This window comes from Hesperophylax consimilis, unplaced genomic scaffold (assembly GCF_061612785.1).
Source record: "Hesperophylax consimilis isolate HC1 unplaced genomic scaffold, BYU_Hcon_1.0 scaffold_40, whole genome shotgun sequence".
Lineage (NCBI taxonomy): Eukaryota > Metazoa > Arthropoda > Insecta > Trichoptera > Limnephilidae > Hesperophylax > Hesperophylax consimilis.
In genome coordinates, this window is record NW_028301270.1 from 948,586 (window position 1) to 968,763 (window position 20,178).

Below are 20,178 nucleotides of genomic sequence, written 5' to 3' on the forward strand. Positions count from 1 at the left end.
AAGATTATATTCCTGAACATTTGGAGAGCTTAGAGGAAGCTTCAGAACAAAATGGAGATAGTGAAGTTGGAGATTTTGAACGCTTAGATGAAGATCCCTCCAATAATATAAATTTTACAAATTTCTCTCCAACGTGGGGATGTGGCATTAACTTTCAGCCAGATGTGCATAGTTTTAATCAACAATCAGGATTAAGAGATTGTGAACTTAACCAAGAGAGTTGTGAGGCTGATTATTTTGAGCTATTTTTTAATTCAGATGTCGTGAGCAGTGTTGTAATCGAAACAAACCGATATTTTGATACTGTGAAATCTCAAAAAACATTTGCTCCAAATTCTAAGTTGCACAGATGGAAAAATGTTGATGTTGATGAAATGTACGTTTTCATTGCCTTGACCATGCTTATGGCGAGAAGTAAAAAAGGCAAAATCCATCAATATTGGTCGGTAGACAGGTTAATTTCATCACCGATATTTGGAGAAACAATGCCAAGAGATCGATATTTATCTATCCTAAGCATGCTCCATTTTTCAGACAATAAAAAGCAACAGAAAGGTGATACTACCCATAAAGTTAGAGATTTTGTGGATTTGATATGCATTCAATTCAAAAAATATTTTTATCCGTATGAGAATTTGTGCATTGATGAGTCCTTGGTTTTATTCAAAGGCAGATTGTGCATTAAGCAGTACCTTCCGGCGAAAAGGCACAAATTCGGCATAAAACTTTTTGTTATTTGTGATTGTAAAACTGGGTTTGTTTTACAATTTGTTATTTATTGTGGTGCTAAAACTTACATTGAAATACCGAATATAGACGAACAAATATCCCGGCAACTACTGACTTCTGGGAAAGTGGTTGTTTCTATACTAGCGGATTACTTACAGAAAGGTCATACAGTTTACACAGACAACTGGTATTCAAGCCCCTATCTATTCAGCTATTTGCACAGCAAAAAAACTAATGCCTGTGGTACTGTTAAAAAGACCCGAAAAAATATGCCGACATTTGGAAATGTAAAAAAAGGCGACGTAGAATGCAAAACAACTGGGTGCTTACTTGCAATCAAATGGCACGACAAGAGGGAAGTGCATATGCTGACTACATCGCACAATGCGTCAATGAAAGAAACAGGCAAAAACAGCTGGAAAACCAAAGTTCCGATAATGAAACCCAATTGTATAATAAATTATAATAAGAATATGGGAGGTGTTGACAGGTCGGACATGTTCATGTCGGACATGTGCAAAGTGTTCGAAAAACTATCAAGTCGTACAAAAAAATTGCTTTTCGGGCAATTGACGTAATTTTAATAAATGCTCACGCAATGTACAAGTTACAGACAAAAAAAGAAGTAAGCTTAACTGATTTTCATTTGGAAGTAATTAGGCAACTTATTACTAAACACCATGCTCCTGGGTCAGTAAAAAAGGTAAATCGAGTAGGCGATTATCCGCTGAGGCTAACTGCCAGACATTTTCCTTCGGACGTTCCACCATCTTCAAATTCTAAGAGAAAATCAGTTTATCGGGAGTGTCACGTATGCAAAAATTCGTCGCTAAATCCTAAACGTCGTGTTCAGACACGTTATTGGTGTTACTGTTGTCAAGTTGCCTTGTGCCCCACTACATGTTTTCGTATATATCACACTGTAGAAAAGTTTTAATAATTAAAAGAGCCCGTCGCGCTGTACAATCTTGTGGCCACCCTTTCTAATGCCGACAAGTGGCCTTGCGCAAGTGTATGTGTGTTGGCCAAATATTTTTCTGCATTGTACGAAAACATTTATTATAATTACTGTGTATATAAAACTCATCGTAAAATTTAATAACTTGATTGCCAAAGGTTCATTTTTTGTGTGAAAAAAGGAATTTTTACGACTTGACAATAAATAAACAATCTGTGAGTGTTCCATTCCGGGATTTGGTCATTTGAAGGTAATATTTTTTATTTACATTACATCTAACACAAAATAACCCAGTAAAAATATAATATTGGAGTTTTACCTACCATTAAAACTCGTATTATGTTGCCTTCCTTATCCAGAATATTCCTAGGTGAGAGATAGCATCTCTGTTTCTATGCGATTAGGGCTTCTCTCCTCTTTCAGTGTTCAAATTTCGCGCCATTTCCCGCGAGATTTTGTCCCTCTGAAATGTCACCCACTGCCGCCAACAGCTGGGCGTACGCAAGTGTAAATGCGACGCCATTTTCTCAATTGTAGTCTCACCAGACAGGGGATGAGGAATATTCTGGATAAGGAAGGCAACATAATAAGAGTTTTAATGGTAGGTAAAACTCCAATATTATGTAGTGCCGTTCCTTATCCAGAATATTCCTAGGTGAGAATTGTCTGCTATCGTCTGGTGGCAGTGTTGATGTCAATTGTGATCACCTTCATGTAGAAGCGTCGGTTGGAGGTCTGCCCTCACACCGATCGCTTCTCCTTCTGACTCCAGAAATGGAGGACCTTTGGGGGTCTGCCCCCCTCGGGTGAATGATTGGATTAAATAGGTTTGTCAGGGATGATGAAGTTCCCAGCTCCTGAATATTGGACTGTCTTATTTCTTTTCTGTAATATTTCTTGAATGTACTTTCACTCTGCCAATTTCCCTGTTCCAAATTTTGTTCTATTGGACAATTTTCAAACCAACGAAGTGAAGCCACTGCCGATCTAGTGCTCCCCGCAGAGGCCTCAATACCAGCATCTCTAAGTATTGTCTTGACCCATCCACCTATAATTGTTCTAGAAGCTGCTTTTGTTGGACCCGATGTGGATAAAAACAGGTTATCAATATTGAGTGCCTCTCGTCTCCTGTCCTCTGAAAGAACACGCAGCTTCTTAAGCCAAAAAACAGGATCTATGGATTGATTTGATGAGGAGTTTAATCTCCATCCTGATTGTTGATACTTTGCAGAATCTGTCTTTGAGCCAAATGCAGGCCATAAAATAATATGATCGTTCATATCAATAAAGTGTTCCGAGGTTAACTTCAAAAGTGTCAGATCATGTACCCTTCGTCCGGAGGCTAATAGGAGTATGACTGCACACCTTCTGGATGCTTCAAATAAGGTTATGTTTTCCACATTGTTATTCTGAAGCCAAGAACATACCTGTCTCGGGTCCCAAATTGTGTCCCGTTGCACTTCAAGCGAGCTGTTTACTATGCCCTTCATAACTTGCTTCACCACGAGATGGTTACTTAAGTCTATTTTCATTATCTGGGTTGCATAAAGTTGAAATAGCTGATTTATGCAGAGCTATAGTGCTAGGAGCTAAATTTAGCGATATTTTAAGATGTGCAAGAAACTTTGCCAACTGAGGTCCCGTTGGATCTCTGTAATTAATGTGGTTGGAAGAGCACCACTTGCACCATCTAATCCATGGTGCTTTATAAGAGGCTAATGTTGAATTTCGCCAGCTGGTCTTTAAAATCTCTCTTTCTCTATCGGACCATCCTTGCAATGCATCATCCCAGCCCCAATTTTCCACACTTGCAGCTCCAGTTGATGTATTTGCGGTGGGTGAGAGCCTGTGGTGGTATCTATCACTACCTCCGGTAGATACTTGATCTCCTGGGGTACGCTCAAGGCTCTCTGTTTCAGGTTTGGTAGCCAAAATACTTTTGTCCATTTGGGAGCTACTAGCAGATAAATTCCTGTGGAGTTGTTCAGATGAGCCAGCACTCGGGGAATTAGACACGGAGGCGGAAACACCCACGGCAGGGGAAAGTGCCACGGTCTGCTGAAAGCATTGTGTAATATCGCAGCTTTGTCTTTCCTGTCTATGGATACATAGTGCTCCACTACATGAGCTGTCGAAGAGGCAAACAGGTCCACAATGGGTCTGCCCCATTTGTGAAAAATCTGTTCTGTTGCAGGAGGTAGCAGGTGCCACTCCGGAAGACGAGTTCCTCGGGACAAGTGGTCCGCAAGGCCGTTGTACCGACCCGGTAAGTAGTGAACTTGCAGGGTTATATTGTACTTGTCTACTAGAGACAAAATCTGGAAGGTCAGATGAAGGAGCCCCAAAGATTTCGTCCCTCCTTCGTTCCTCAAATAAGCGAGAACTGTTCTGTTGTCCGACTGTATTAGAACTGTAGAACTCCTCAAACATTTGTTCTGGTACTTCAAGGAATTTAGTATAGCAAACATCTCTTTCAAATTGCTGTGCCAACCCTGCTGTTCGCTGGTCCAATTTCCCGCAATCGGAGTATCGTCCACTTGAGCGCCCCAGCCATGATCTGCTGCATCGGTCGAGAGGAAATGAGAGGCATCTGGGACGTGTAGTGGCATAAATACCTTTATATTCCGTGCCCACCATGATATGTCTTCCATCACAGGTTTCTTTATGAGAATTCTCGTTTGTACGGGAAGTTTCATCATAGAGTGCATTTGTAGTTGCATCCTTCGGCAATGAAGACGACCTCTTGGAGCGACGAATGATGCAAAATTTAGCTTTCCCAGAATTCTCTGAGCCTCTTTTAAATTCCACTTTCCTCTTTTTTGAAGCCTTTGAAGGGATTGTTGCAGGTCTTCGCATTTCCTCTTGTTCAGTGACTTCTGACCACGTTTCGTGTCCCATATTATACCTAGATACTCCACTACTTGTGTAGGCTCGCTGACGCATTTTTTCAGATTGACGGTCCAACCCAAGTATCTTAGTAGATCCAAAAACAGTTTTGTTTGGACCTTCAGAGTTTCCTTGTCCTGGTGGGCCAGAAGGAAATCGTCTAGGTATACAATTGTCCTCACATTTTGATGACGTAGAGTCTCTGCGACCCAATTGGTCACCTTGGCAAAGGCTTGTGGAGCACTGCTCAGGCCCTGGGGAAGGCATGTCATTTGTAAAAGCTGTCCTTTGTACACAATCCTCAGAAAACGACGGTGAGACTCTGCAACTGGTATGTGGAAATATGCGTGTGATATGTCTATTTTTGTCATCCAGTCTTGCGATTGGAGAAATTCGGGAACTTTCTGATGACAAATTTGTAACATTATATAAAAAATATGTGAATATAATGTAAGCATAATGAGGATGATAATCTAAATAAAAGATTCATATTAACGGAATATAATTTATTGTAAAACAAAACATAGCAAGAGACTCAAAGAATAATTTAAATATAAATAATCTCAGGGTGCGACTAACCTCGAAGAAACGTTAGTAGGTCGGTATATTATTACGTAAAAATGATTAACATGGTGATTGAAAGTTATGCTACATTGTAGGTAGTAAAATAAATTATAATTTTAAATATCATTACTATAAATATTAAGGGCGCCAGTTCCATATAACGATAGAACAAAATTTATTAATTTATAGTAAACCAATATTGCAAACAGAAAGAAACTAAATATTGAATATTTGAAATGAATATTGAAATGAATATTGAATGTTGAAATGCATAATGATAAACTAAAAACTTCCCGATTTCGTGTTGACCGCCATCCGCGAAGAGTCCTTTCTTCCCCGTACGTGTAATCGCTGAATCCGCCACCCGAATACTGAAGACGAAGCTCCTCTTGTTCCGTCAGCCAAACACCGCTCCTTGTCTCATGGTGTCGCCAGTTGTCGGATATCCACACCAAATAATGTAAATCAACGGGTACTTAATTTATCCCGTTACATTACCCCTTTCCGTTGAGAAAAAAAAATTATGTTTATGTTAAGTATATTATAATTTTTTTTTGTAGTGCCTCCTGGCACTTCCTTAAAGTCTATTTTGGGTACAGTGCAGCCCTCCGGTTATAAGAAGTTTGAAGAGAATATCCAACTCCGCATGAAGCCTTTAGAGCCAGGCTATTCCATAATTTCTTCTGAGATGAATGCCAAAGGGTCAATAGTTCCTTATGAAGTAGAAGGCTGATTGTCGTTGAATGGGGGGTTGAGAAGAATCCATGTAGTTTACTTCTTGATGATGAGATTGCCCGTAGGAGATGCGAAGTAAGCCATGCGATGTTCATAGCCTCTGTAGTAGTCAATTGCTTCTATGTTGAGATCCTTGGTTCCGCTTCTTTTTTCAGGTCTTTTTAAAGTCCCCTATTTTCTAACCCCTAACTAATTTATTGGTTTACTTTACAAAGAAAGGCAAGAAGAAATTATATATAGATAATATAATCTCGCATAATGTGTGTTCACCGCAACTGCAAAGACTTGCTCCCTTTATCGATGAATTTGGAATATTAAGGGTGGGCGGACGTCTTCGCTTTGCACAAGTAGTGTCGGAAACCTCTAGACATCCTATTATTTTACCAAAGCAATGTCATTTAACAACTTTAATAATAGATTATTACCATCGTTTGTACCTTCATCCTGGTCCGCGTGCATTGCAATCTATACTGTCGTTTTATCGATGAATTTGGAATATTAAGGGTGGGCGGACGTCTTCGCTTTGCACAAGTAGTGTCGGAAACCTCTAGACATCCTATTATTTTACCAAAGCAATGTCATTTAACAACTTTAATAATAGATTATTACCATCGTTTGTACCTTCATCCTGGTCCGCGTGCATTGCAATCTATACTGTCGTTTTATCGATGAATTTGGAATATTAAGGGTGGGCGGACGTCTTCGCTTTGCACAAGTAGTGTCGGAAACCTCTAGACATCCTATTATTTTACCAAAGCAATGTCATTTAACAACTTTAATAATAGATTATTACCATCGTTTGTACCTTCATCCTGGTCCGCGTGCATTGCAATCTATACTGTCGTTAAAATATTGGATAATTTCGGCTCGTAACGTAATTCGACATCGTTTGAGCAAATGTATCTCTTGTTTTAAAAACAACCCGCGTGGTAGTTTACCCTTGATGGGTAACTTGCCCGCTTCCCGTTTTCGAGAAGGTCGTCCATTTTTAAATGTAGGAACCGATTATGGAGGTCCGTTTGTAGTCCGCGAAAGTAGGCGTCGCGGCGCTAAAACCTATAAAACCTATTTATGCCTTTTCGTTTGTTTATCGACCAAAGCCGTTCATTTGGAATTAGTGTCGGATCTATCCACTGAAGCATTTATAGCAGCATTAGATCGATTCATTTCTCGTCGTGGACTTTGCCAAAACATTTATAGCGATTGTGGTACCAACTTTGTCGGTGCCAATAGATATCATATAGGTCTTTCTAAATTTTTAAGATTACCTGAAAACAATAACACACTTATAGACGCTACTGCCACTCGTTCAATTATCTGGCACTTTAATCCTCCCTCCGCCCCACACTTTAACGGAGTATCGGAGGCTGGAATTAAATCAACTAAACATCATTTGAAAAGGGTGGTGGGAAATCAAGTACTCACTTTTGAAGAGCTAGCTACTGTTTTGACTCGTATCGAAGCAATCTTAAATTCTCGTCCTATTGGTGCGATGTCAACGGATCCGTCTGAAATGGACGCCCTGACTCCAGCGCATTTTTTGATTGGAGCCCCTCTAGTTTCTGTTGTTGAAGAAGATTTTATGGACGTACCTATGAACCGTCTATCGCGCTGGCAATTATTGAAACAAATGTCTAAACATTTTTGGAATCGTTGGCGAAAAGAATATTTACACACTCTTCAACAACGGAACAAGTGGTCGTCATCATCACCCAATCTGAAAGTCGACGATCTAGTAATGATTGACGACTCACATTCTGCGCCCATGCGTTGGCCCGTTGGGCGAGTTATTGAATTATTTCCTGGCGCTGATAAAATTGTTCGTGTCGTTTCAGTTCGTACGCCACAGGGTGTTTTTAAACGTCCCGTAGTGAAACTATATCGATTACCTATCGAATAAATTTTGTTCTATTTAGTCTCTAATTTTAGTTTTCGTTACATTAACTTTAGTTTATATATATTTTTGTTCATCTTCTTTTTTTATGTCGATTGTTGAGAAAATTTGTACATTTCCTCAAGGCGGGCGGAATGTTTAGTATTGAAACAGCTTTTTGAATATTACCTACCATTTTTCCTTACTATCCATGTCCTTTCCTAAAAACAGTCCTACCCACATTGAACATTATGAACATTTATGTTGCACAAATTGTCGCAAATAACAGTCGAATTCGTGTCGTTCAACAGGAAGGTGCCACCTTGGTTTTGTCGTCGTATCATATGTGCAAATACCAAAATAAATTCGTTTGTCGTTCGTCTCGTTGTGGAAGAAAATTCACCAGTGCAAAGTGCATCGAGAGCCCGTATTTTGCCCGGATTCATTGGAGTTCAGGTAGGCTGTTTTCCTTCTTCCACTATTCCCGTGATATTCAAAACCAATTGAATGAGCCTTTAATTATTGTTTTTTTACAGTTCACTCAAAGTGTAATAGAAAACGCTACATTTGGCTAATAAGCGACGAATCAATGTATCTCTGAACTTTATTATTGATGTATTCCTGAACATCTCAACGTACCTGCCTAAATAACTTGTATATAGGTAGGTACTTTGAGATATATTATTTTGTGATATTGTTTATTGTATAATTTTGTGACATACATGTATTAAAAATTAAAAATGTTTATATATATTATTTGTAGAACCTACAGACAAGCCGTCATGTGTGACAGCTTTGTGGGACTGCATAAAACTTGTATCTTTAAAAATTTATAATAAATAAAAATAAATAAATAAATAAAAAAATATTATTGGCGCGAATTTTCCTCTCCTCCATTTCTGCTATTGTTTCTGAAATTCCAGAAACGTCCGCATTGCCACTTGATGATGGCTGACAAAACTGTGGTTTGTTTTTGTATGCGTTAAGCTCTCCTTCAAGAGTTGCCATTCTGGCAGCCATACCGGCAGTGGCGGATCCAGGGGGGGGGTCACGGTGGTCATGACCCCCCCCCTGGGCCCCAGCCCAGGAAGTGGACACATTTTTAATATTTGTAACAAATTCTTCAGAATCAATTAAAATGAAGGCTAAAAGTGTGGATAGATTTTTTTACTAAGATTACGAAAACGTTAGTAATTTTTTTTAGAAATGCATAGTATTATTTTTAATGATGGATTTTGAATGATTTACATGAAAATGTTCCGTCTCCGATTATGTTCCCTTAATTTTGTAAAATTCCACACTGATTATTTTTTTTATACGGCAACACTTTGATATCCGGCGAATTTTTGAATTTGACGTTTAACGTTTACTAGATTTATTGTTTGTTCTCTGCGAACTTAACCACTTAACCTTTGATTTGACTTTTTGCATGAGTAGGTGGTTTGGTATATTTATGCTTTTTGCTAAAGATGGCGGTGTTTTGACAGATGTTATGAACAGAACTCCGTACAATTTCATGCCATTTTTGTGACATTCGTGTTGAAAACGTTCTTTTTTAAATGACTTTCGGCTAGTTAATTACCCTTTTTATTCTACTCTTCGATAGACTGGATAGACACTTCATACCTACAGTGAATATTACAGTGGAACGATTCAAATTCTTTACCAGGAAGCAAAGAAATAACGGTCAACAAGCTGTTATTATTTGTCTATTTTGTCGTGACAAGCAAAGTGTTACAATAATAATGTCGAGTCAAATTCTGCAAATGCAGAATGCTACGGATATGGTTGGCGAGTGGAAACGTTTTAAGCAATCATTTCTTTTATATATGATGGCGAATAACTACAACGAGGAAAAGGAAATTCAAAAAGTTGCAAGATTCCTACACACAATACTATGTTGAAGACACACCTGACACCATGTTATATTGTGGTGAAATAAGAACACGATTAATAATTGTAATCTGTACTGAATTGGTTGACAATTGACATTACACGAGCCTACGCCGCCCGGGCTTGCGTAGGAAAAGACAATCTTAATGATATACCTAGTGTTACCATATCCAACAATACCTACTTTTTACTTGTATATATTATTATCAAAATTAAATTATAACTTCTTGTAACTGTAACTGACCGGACCTAAGTCCTCCATCACAACACAAGCACGCATTTTCGGCTTTCTGTGGTGGTGGTAGGAGTTATTGTTGGGTTATTCGTAACCCGGGAATGTTTGTCTTTCTTTAAAAAAAAAAAAAAAAAACTTGACCACGACTACGTGACCCCCCCCTGGCGCCAAAGCTGGATCCGCCCTTGCATACCGGCTATCGTTCCCAGTATTTCGTTGGTCTTAGGGATTATTTTTGCAATATGCTCTTTCGTGAATTTGCTGTTGGGATCCATTACCATGTTAGTAAGTATATTTACGGCGTCTTTGGCCAATTTTATGTACTCTTGCGAATCCATTGTATATTGTTATTTATTTAATTTGTTTAAAGAAAAAAAAAAAAAAAATTTTCTTTAAGAAACAGTAGGATTCGATCTGACTTGCTTCGGATATCTAACAATACCGATTCCGTGACCGTTTTATTTATTTATTTATTTATTGGATGATTTTTATAGCGCCGCTTTATAACCAGATTTCAAGGTTAAGGGGCACGTTGCCATTATGATGGGATTTAATCCCTCAATGGGTAACATGATGATAAAAGAAGTAGTAATAAAAAGAGTTATGAATTACAACATATTATTTATTTCTACAGCGTACAAAACCAGAGCAAACAAGAGATCTCAAAATATTCATGATTGAATTTAATCCTAGGGCGTGTGCGTCGGACCGAAGGCCTTCCGCATCGGACTTTTTAATAATAGGTAGCAATGTTAAATGGTGTGACTAGAAAAGTGAATTAAGAATAAGTAACATGAAACGTGCGTGTGTGTGACAAAAGTATTCTGACCTGTTATAAAGAGTAGAGGGCGCCAAACATCATTTTACATGACGTTAAATTTAGATGAGAAAGCAATGACCAGCAAGACGAATTATAATATGTTGCGTCATTGTTCCCCAAAAGATCGATGTCTCGGAAGTTCGTCCAATGTCGTTTGTCGCGTTCGCTACGTCTTCCGGGATTGCGTCTATAGCCGGCGGGAGCCGTAATGGTACTGGCCGCTCGGGCGCGCTCGAGTTGCCGTCTCCTCTCCTCTTGTCGGAGTCCAGTGTTTACACACTCCGAATCATCTTGAAATGTAGCGGGTAGTAAAGAACTGCTACAATGCCCCCTCAGCCAAAAGACTTATGCCTATAAGTCTGAGGTTCGCCTGACACCTCGTGGCCAACAGGCCTTGAAACCACTCCTGCAGTAGAAATCAGTAGTTGCGTAACGGAGGGCAGCAAGGGGCTTCAAAAATGACGACATGAGTTTCCGACGTCTATGTGGTGGAGCACCTCAGGCTCCAAGTTGTCCAAACAGGGCCCGTCCATTTCAGTTTCAGAAGTTGCCAGAGAAGGACAGCAAAGACGGACAGCATACTAAGATGATAAGTGATACTTCAGTCGCACCAGCACGGAAATGAAGAAGAAGCAAAGCAATCCAGATGATCCTGATGAGCGCATCATGTAGTACGTTGAGGGAAGATGATGATTGACTTGTTCAGTAGCACAGCACGGAGATGAAGAAGAAGCAGAGCAATCCAGATGATCCTGATGAGCTCATTATGTAGTAGGATGAGCGGAAGCAGAAGAAGTCTTCGTGAGAATGTTGGATGTCTAGCCTACCCGAACTGGTCATTGATTAAAGAAGCTAAAATTTATTAAAATAGCAAGCCCTTTTCAAGGAAAGAAGGTGCACACCTTACAAGCAAGAATTATAATATATTTACTAATTGAAAAAGGTGATGCTCAAGTTGAAAACCTGAATAAAAACTCTAACAAACTGTTTTGTATTAAAAGTGACAGTTGTACATAGGCGAGGTAACCAACAATGAAAAATAAATTCCAAGGCCCAAAAAAATATAATAGTAAAACGTCATGATGACAAAAGCAATTAATATTCGAAGGAAAATTTTCTTAAAGAAGAAGAATTTACCGTAATATCGAAGATAACAGCTAAATAGTGTATAACCATACAAGTGAATGAAGCTAATAATCAAACCAAAAGCAATGGTAATTAAAAGTTTTGCACTACTTGACAATAGATGGCAGTAGTGTAGAAATAAATTTTAGATAGAAAATCAATAAATTTTCTTGTTAAAAAATATTGAATAAAAATCTAGAGTTTATAGAGCAATTATATAAAAATTAATCTAATCATAATTATTTTATTTTCAAGCACATATTCTTCCGTCACAGAGCGAACCAGTGAATGACTGAAGAATACCGTAGAAAATTGACGAAACACATGATTCGTTCCATACTTTTCCGAGCTCTGGAAAAGCAGGGAAGGAATCAAATTACGAAGAAAATGTTAAAACATGCACTACAATTAAATATGTAAAATATAAAACCCATTACAGAACCAACCACCATAAACCTGTGAAAGTGATAATGGCTTACCGACTATTGATATTGAAATTTTCATAAAAAAATCAACAAAAATATCTTAATTGTAAGCCTGATGAGGGCTATCATGTGCTAAAGAGCCTAAGCCATTATAATGCCACAATAACTCTTCAAAATAAGTGCTGAGGTGACAGCATCAAGATAGAAGTATATTTCCTTCAACATACTCCAACACAACAGAAGAGCTGGTATGCTAATGTATGAAAACAAAAGCACGAAGCTCATGAGCTTATGATAAGGTCACTCAACAAGACATGACAACTTAATAAGTAAGGTCGAGCGCAAAATAAGCACATCTTAATCAATGATACTGAGAAAAACAGCGGTAAACAATAATCATAACGATGAGAGCGGATCCTCTTAAGAGAAATAGATGTGTATGACAATTTTCAGACAAAACACAATAACAATAGATAATAATCATTAGAAATGATGACATAGTAACATACAAAGCAGGTTGAAAAAGAGGAATGGAATTCTTCAGGGAAAGAAAACCATTACTCCCAATCAACCAGGTATCAAAAAGGAAATAAGTTTCCTATACCCACGTGATCAGTGTAGGTACCAGAAACCCGTTCACTTTTTCCCTTTGTAAATAATAATAAAAACAATTAATTTTCTGCCCTAATTAAATCTTTAATATGGAATGTTCCAATAGGCTTTCCCTTCATATCTGCCAGTTTGTAAACGACGGCCGAGACCTTATCAATAATTTTGCTTCTTAAAAATTTTGGAGCAAGTTTAGCGGAGAAATGCTTAGAAGCATCGGACAACACGAAAGAGCGTCTCCAAACAATATCACCAACTTTGAATTCCACATGCCTTCTACGAAGGTCATAGTGAACCTTATTCCGTTCGTAAGATTGACGTAAACACGTCCTAACTTGGCAGAAAATGTCATTTAGCTCAGAAACGTCTTGAGCCCATGTGTCACGTTTCAAGAATGTTAAATCTTCCGAAGAAAAATCAGGTGATTTGTAATCTTTGCCTGAAATAATGGCTTCCCTGCCAAAATTTAAAAAGAAAGGGGTGTAACCCGTTACCTCGTGTACAGCAGTGTTAATAGCAAGCTCTATTTCAGGTAAATGATTTGCCCAAGTTCGATGATCCGTTCCCACGTACGAACTTAAGGCTGTAACTAAAACTCTGTTAATTCTCTCTACAGGATTATTCTGTGGATGATATCTACAGTTAAAAAACATGTGACGTACATGATATCTGTCAACTAAATGTTTCAATTCTTTTGAAATGTATTGGGGACCATTGTCTGCGATGATGCAATCCGGAACGCCAAATTTTAGGAAAATTTCATCCTCTATAATAGCAGAGACATTTTTCCCATTCGCACTTCTCAGCGGAAAAATTTTTGTAAATTTAGTGAAGAAATCAGCGACAACTAATAGATATTTATAACCTTTCTTGTAGGAGCTGGGAAGAGGTCCCAATAAATCTGTCGAGATAACCTGCCAAGGACGCTGGACCAACTTAGGATCTCCCATAAGACCGGGTGCAGCCTGATTTGAACTTTTCTGTCCTAAACAAGTGTGACATTTAGATACAAATTTCCTTACGTCTGAAGACATTCTAGGCCAGTAAAATTTCAAACAAATCCTATTCAGAGTTTTCATAATCCCAAAATGGGCAGATGTAGGAGGTACGTGATGTAACGCAATCAACTCTTGTCTTTGATCCTTAGGAACAACTTCCTTCCAATCATTAGGCTTATGCAGGGCTTCCATACTCTGCACATGCTTATATAAAACTCCCTCTACAAGTTTCCACTTAGAAAATAGCTCAGGTTTAGCTAAAACGTCACGACACATTTTATTGTACCACCGATCAGTACTAATAATGGGAGATTGAACAATAGATGAAATAACTAAAGGATCGCGAGATAAAGCATCTGGCACAACATTTTCCTTCCCTTTCCTGTGTTCAATAATAAAGTTAAATTGCTGCAATCTGACAGCCCACCGAGCTAATCTTCCTGAAGGTGATTTTAAGTTTACTAGCCACTTCAGACTATAATGATCCGTAATTACTTTTACAGGGATGGGTGACCCTTCAATGTAACCCCTGAATTTCTCCAAAGCAAAAATTAACGCATTAAGTTCTTTCTCAGTAGTAGAGTGGTTCCTTTCCTGAGCCGATAACGATCTACTAATGAAGGAAATAGGGTGTTCCCTGTTTTGATCATCTAATTGAGAGAGTACTGCGCCTAAACCTTCGTTTGATGCATCACAAGAAATAGTAAATGGTTTATTAAAATCTGGGCATGCTAAGACCGGAGCCGCGACAAGAGTTTCCTTTAATTTAGAGAACGCCGCCTGCGCTTGATTATTCCAAGAAAATTTTTTACCAATGAACTCTTTTTTGGTTAAGTTGTGTAACGGAGCAGCAATAATAGAAAAATTTAAAATAAAACGCTTGTACCATGATATAATACCGATGAAACGTCTCAGACTCTTTTGTGAGGTAGGTACCGGAAAATCAACCACAGCCTTAACTTTGTCTGGGTCAGTTCTCAGACCATTACTATCTATGACATAACCGAGATATTTAAGCGATTCTCTACAGAATACCGACTTTTCAATGTTAATCGTGAGACCCGCCTCGAACAGTTTACGTTTTACAAGTTTGAGTAATGCTAAATGCTCTTCAAAAGTACTGGAAATTACGATAATATCGTCTAAATAAAAGAAAACTTTACCATCAAATTCTGGGCCAAAGATTTTAGACATGAGCCGCATCATTCTCGAGCTGGCTCCATGAAGACCGAAAGGCATAGAAGTAAATTGAAAGAGACCCCTTTTAGGAATAGTAAAAGCCGTTTTTTCCCTTGAACTACGTTCTAGTGGAATTTGATAAAAAGCATCTTTTAGATCAATAGTGGATAGAAAACGAGCTCCCCCCAAGCTGTCTAAAATATTTGAAATGTATGGTAACGGAAATGCGTCCCTCTTAGAGATCGAATTAATTCGTCTGGAATCCAAGCAAAGGCGGTACGTGCCATTTTTCTTTGGTACAAGTAAGACGGGACTGTTCCAAGCACTACTGCTCGGTTCAACGACGCCCATCTCCAACATTCTATCAAGTTCCTTGTGTACAACCGGGAGCAGGTGAGGTGAAATCGGATAGTAACGCTGTTTTACAGGTATACTATTACCAGTGTCTATGACATGTTCCTCTAAATGCGTACGACCAAGTTTGTCCCCAGAATTTATTTATTTTTATTTATTGGATGATTTTTATAGCGCCGCTTTTGCGAAATATCACCTCAGGGGCGCTGTACAGTTAATGCAGATATTACAAAAAAAAAATATATAAATATTACAAATTGAAATTAAGTTAAATAAAATGAAGTACAGAAACAGGTGACACGGAGATGGAGAGTCTGCTGCAAGAATCCTAGGTGGTGAGGAAACTGGACCGGCTGCTGCAGCGAGAGAGTCCACCGCGTCCACCAACAGTGCCAGCACGAGGTTCGTCATCCTTCCAGGTATGTGTCTGCTGCTAATAGAGCGCTGACACAATGTCCTCTCATGGATTCCAGACCTTGGCAGCACCGCTGTGACATTCGACGAAGGTAGAGGATGGAGACTCTGCAGCAAGAATCCCAGGTGGTGAGGAAACTGGACCAGCTACTGCAGCGAAAGAGTGCACCGCGCCACCAACAGTGCCAGCACGAGGTTCGTCATCCGTCCAGGTATGTGTCTGCTGCTAATTAAGCGCTGACACAGTATCCTCACATAGATAACAAACCTTGTGACGCTCGGAAAGTCCATCTCCTTGTACACTTGTTTCTGGTGATTATGTTAGTGGTGCATTGTTCCGAAATAAAAGGCGGCGGACGGAATAATAAATCACCTTGGGCACTTGTTAGGGCTTTCACTGTTTCCAAGAATAACATTGAAAACATCTGGCGTACAACAGTTACCGATTCTCGTCCCAAGTTCAACTTCAACTTCAGCGAATTTAGAATGAAATTGAAATATAATCTTTAACTACATTATCAAGTAAATTTTGTTGATATTTGGATAAGTGATGTTTGTCCACAATACCTCTGACTTCAGAAGTAACCCGAGGAGCAGATTTTACTACCTTCGTATTCATAAACTTAGAAATATCCGGACAAATGTTAAAAGATTTCCAAAAATCAATACCGAGAATAACATCCGTCTTTATATCTGGCATGACAACAAAAATAAACTCTTTAACAACATTATTACATGTTATAGGAAGCGAGATTTTCAAGTTACAGCAAACGGAATGACCCGTCGCAGAAGTTAAAGAAAATGAATTATTGAGCTTAGCCAACTTGGCACCAAGTTTTAAAAGTTTTAAATGAAAATTATTACCGAGAATGGAAACATGTGAGCCTGAGTCCAACAGGCCAGAAAAAACAGTTCCGAGCGTAGAAAAGGATACGAAAGGACGGCCGTCCCTGTCAGCCTTCCCTCCGTAACCTGATGCTCCTAAATTTCTGTAGAAATTCCTGACTACCGAAAGCCATTCTTGCCACGCCGGATCGAGAGCAGTGATACTGGTGGAGACGTCTTCCGCCAGCGGCACAGCTAACGTCCGGCTCTCGCGTTTTTTGACCTAACGCAAGTGCAGTCAGGAGTCTTAACGCCTGGACATCCACAGCGGAAGCAATGAATCTCCTCCCTGGAATTCACGTTATAAGGTTTGAAAGACATGTTTTTATGAGAAGAATTCACATGCCTGAAAGAATTAGGTTTAGAAGGTGTATTTGTATTTAGTGGCGCCTTTTCGCTAGCAGTTGAAGGGGTTTGAGGGGACTTTGAACCTTTCCTCTGATCAGAACGACTGTCTGCCAATTCAATTAATTTACCCAATCTTTTGAGGGTAGCGATGTCCGGAATGGAGTTTAATGCAAGTTTTTGAATATATCTGGGAAGCATATTGCACTGGAGAATTTCCAAAATTTCTACATCAGGCAATTTCTTGTTTAATCTTTTATTTAAGATGAGAACATTAGTGATAAAGGTACCGAGTGAATCATTAGGTGCTTGCATAGTTGACCTCAACTGTGCAAGGAGTCTACGGTCATAATCGAGAATTTCATATTCCTCCTTGAGGCCTACCACAAGGTCATCCCAGGATTCGAAAAGGGAGCGATTGACCCTCAGCCAATCAAGGGCAATCCCATCAAAAAGTTCAAACGCGCCTAAAAAAAGATTGTGCTTACTTACAGAGCGAGACAGGGCGAGTTCTTCAACACGTTCAAGAAACTTCCTAATGCAAGTAGTGCCATCGTACTTGATATTCCATAAATGCAGTGGAACCAACGGAGATGTGGGAACAATAATGTCTGAGTCCTTGACGGAAGACATGGCGGATTCTTTTACTTGACTCCTTGTATCAGGCATTGTGACTAGATGTACCTAAAGATTAATTGGAAAAAAGAAAACAGCAAGGCAACATTAATCACGTCCGAAGACGGCAATAATGAAAAGTAAAAGTCCCAAAAGAGGAAAAATGGGTGTCAAATTATTTGTACCTACACATCTAATGGACAAAAGTTCAGAAATGGACATACACCAATACTAAAATTTCAGATGTGGGAATCTGGAACAACTTACAACAATAAAAAAAAAAAAATACGAGATACCCACCAATCTCGCAGAGTACCAACGGACAATAAATAATTTTAAAAGGATAAAAGTAATAATAAAATTTTTAAAATTGTCTTCAATTTCTAAAAGAAACTCGGCTAGGGGACGACGCAATCCAGGAAGACACACTCCAAACGACATTAAAAACACGAAGAACAGGCCAAATACTAATGTCACACATGAAAAAAAAATCAATCCAAAATGCTAACCTAATTAAAATGTTAAAAATATCCGAGAAAAAACCACGTTGGTGCGCCATTATAACCAGATTTCAAGGTTAAGGGGCACGTTGCCATTATGATGGGATTTAATCCCTCAATGGGTAACATGATGATAAAAGAAGTAGTAATAAAAAGAGTTATGAATTACAACATATTATTTATTTCTACAGCGTACAAAACCAGAGCAAACAAGAGATCTCAAAATATTCATGATTGAATTTAATCCTAGGGCGTGTGCGTCGGACCGAAGGCCTTCCGCATCGGACTTTTTAATAATAGGTAGCAATGTTAAATGGTGTGACTAGAAAAGTGAATTAAGAATAAGTAACATGAAACGTGCGTGTGTGTGACAAAAGTATTCTGACCTGTTATAAAGAGTAGAGGGCGCCAAACATCATTTTACATGACGTTAAATTTAGATGAGAAAGCAATGACCAGCAAGACGAATTATAATATGTTGCGTCATTGTTCCCCAAAAGATCGATGTCTCGGAAGTTCGTCCAATGTCGTTTGTCGCGTTCGCTACGTCTTCCGGGATTGCGTCTATAGCCGGCGGGAGCCGTAATGGTACTGGCCGCTCGGGCGCGCTCGAGTTGCCGTCTCCTCTCCTCTTGTCGGAGTCCAGTGTTTACACACTCCGAATCATCTTGAAATGTAGCGGGTAGTAAAGAACTGCTACAGCTTTTGCGAAATATCACCTCAGGGGCGCTGTACAGTTAATGCAGATATTACAAAAAAAAAATAATATAAATATTACAAATTGAAATTAAGTTAAATAAAATGAAGTACAGAAACAGGTGACACGGAGATGGAGAGTCTGCTGCAAGAATCCTAGGTGGTGAGGAAACTGGACCGGCTGCTGCAGCGAGAGAGTCCACCGCGTCCACCAACAGTGCCAGCACGAGGTTCGTCATCCTTCCAGGTATGTGTCTGCTGCTAATAGAGCGCTGACACAATGTCCTCTCATGGATTCCAGACCTTGGCAGCACCGCTGTGACATTCGACGAAGGTAGAGGATGGAGACTCTGCAGCAAGAATCCCAGGTGGTGAGGAAACTGGACCAGCTACTGCAGCGAAAGAGTGCACCGCGCCACCAACAGTGCCAGCACGAGGTTCGTCATCCGTCCAGGTATGTGTCTGCTGCTAATTAAGCGCTGACACAGTATCCTCACATAGATAACAAACCTTGTGACGCTCGGAAAGTCCATCTCCTTGTACACTTGTTTCTGGTGATTATGTTAGTGGTGCATTGTTCCGAAATAAAAGGCGGCGGACGGAATAATAAATCACCTTGGGCACTTGTTAGGGCTTTCACTGTTTCCAAGAATAACATTGAAAACATCTGGCGTACAACAGTTACCGATTCTCGTCCCAAGTTCAACTTCAACTTCAGCGAATTTAGAATGTTTCTAGCACAATTTTCGATTATTCATTTTTGAAACACTGCACTCTAGTCACATTACTATTAAGTTCTGATTACTAATTGGTAAGTTAATTTAAAATGTTGATTCACTGATTTTTTAAATAACTTCAAAGGGATGTTGCCTCGTTTCCCTTGAAAATACTAAAAAAACACAAAGCGGTTGGAGACGGCATGACGCGTCCAGCTGCCACAAACGGCGCTACTCATGACGTAGCGTGAGATAAATGCAATATCAAGTATATTTGCACAAGTTCATTTAAAAATAAGCTGATAGATATTTATTTGACAATAATCGCTGTCACTTTGCAGAGTTTATTTTACTTGAAATCACTAATGAGACCGTTTAGAGTTCACAGTTTGTAGATATTTCACTGCACTGATCTTCACGAAAAAGTTTACCGATACTTTTTAGATTTTTTACGTATTATAGGCTATAAATTCCGATGATCTTTGTGGAGGGATATTTTTGCGTGTGCTCTGTGTGAAGTATGAATAATTAACTGATAATATACCTTAATATCTTATTCCCTAACATTTCCGCAAACAACACCGCCTAAATCTAATAAAATATCAGTCAACACAGCTCAAGTCA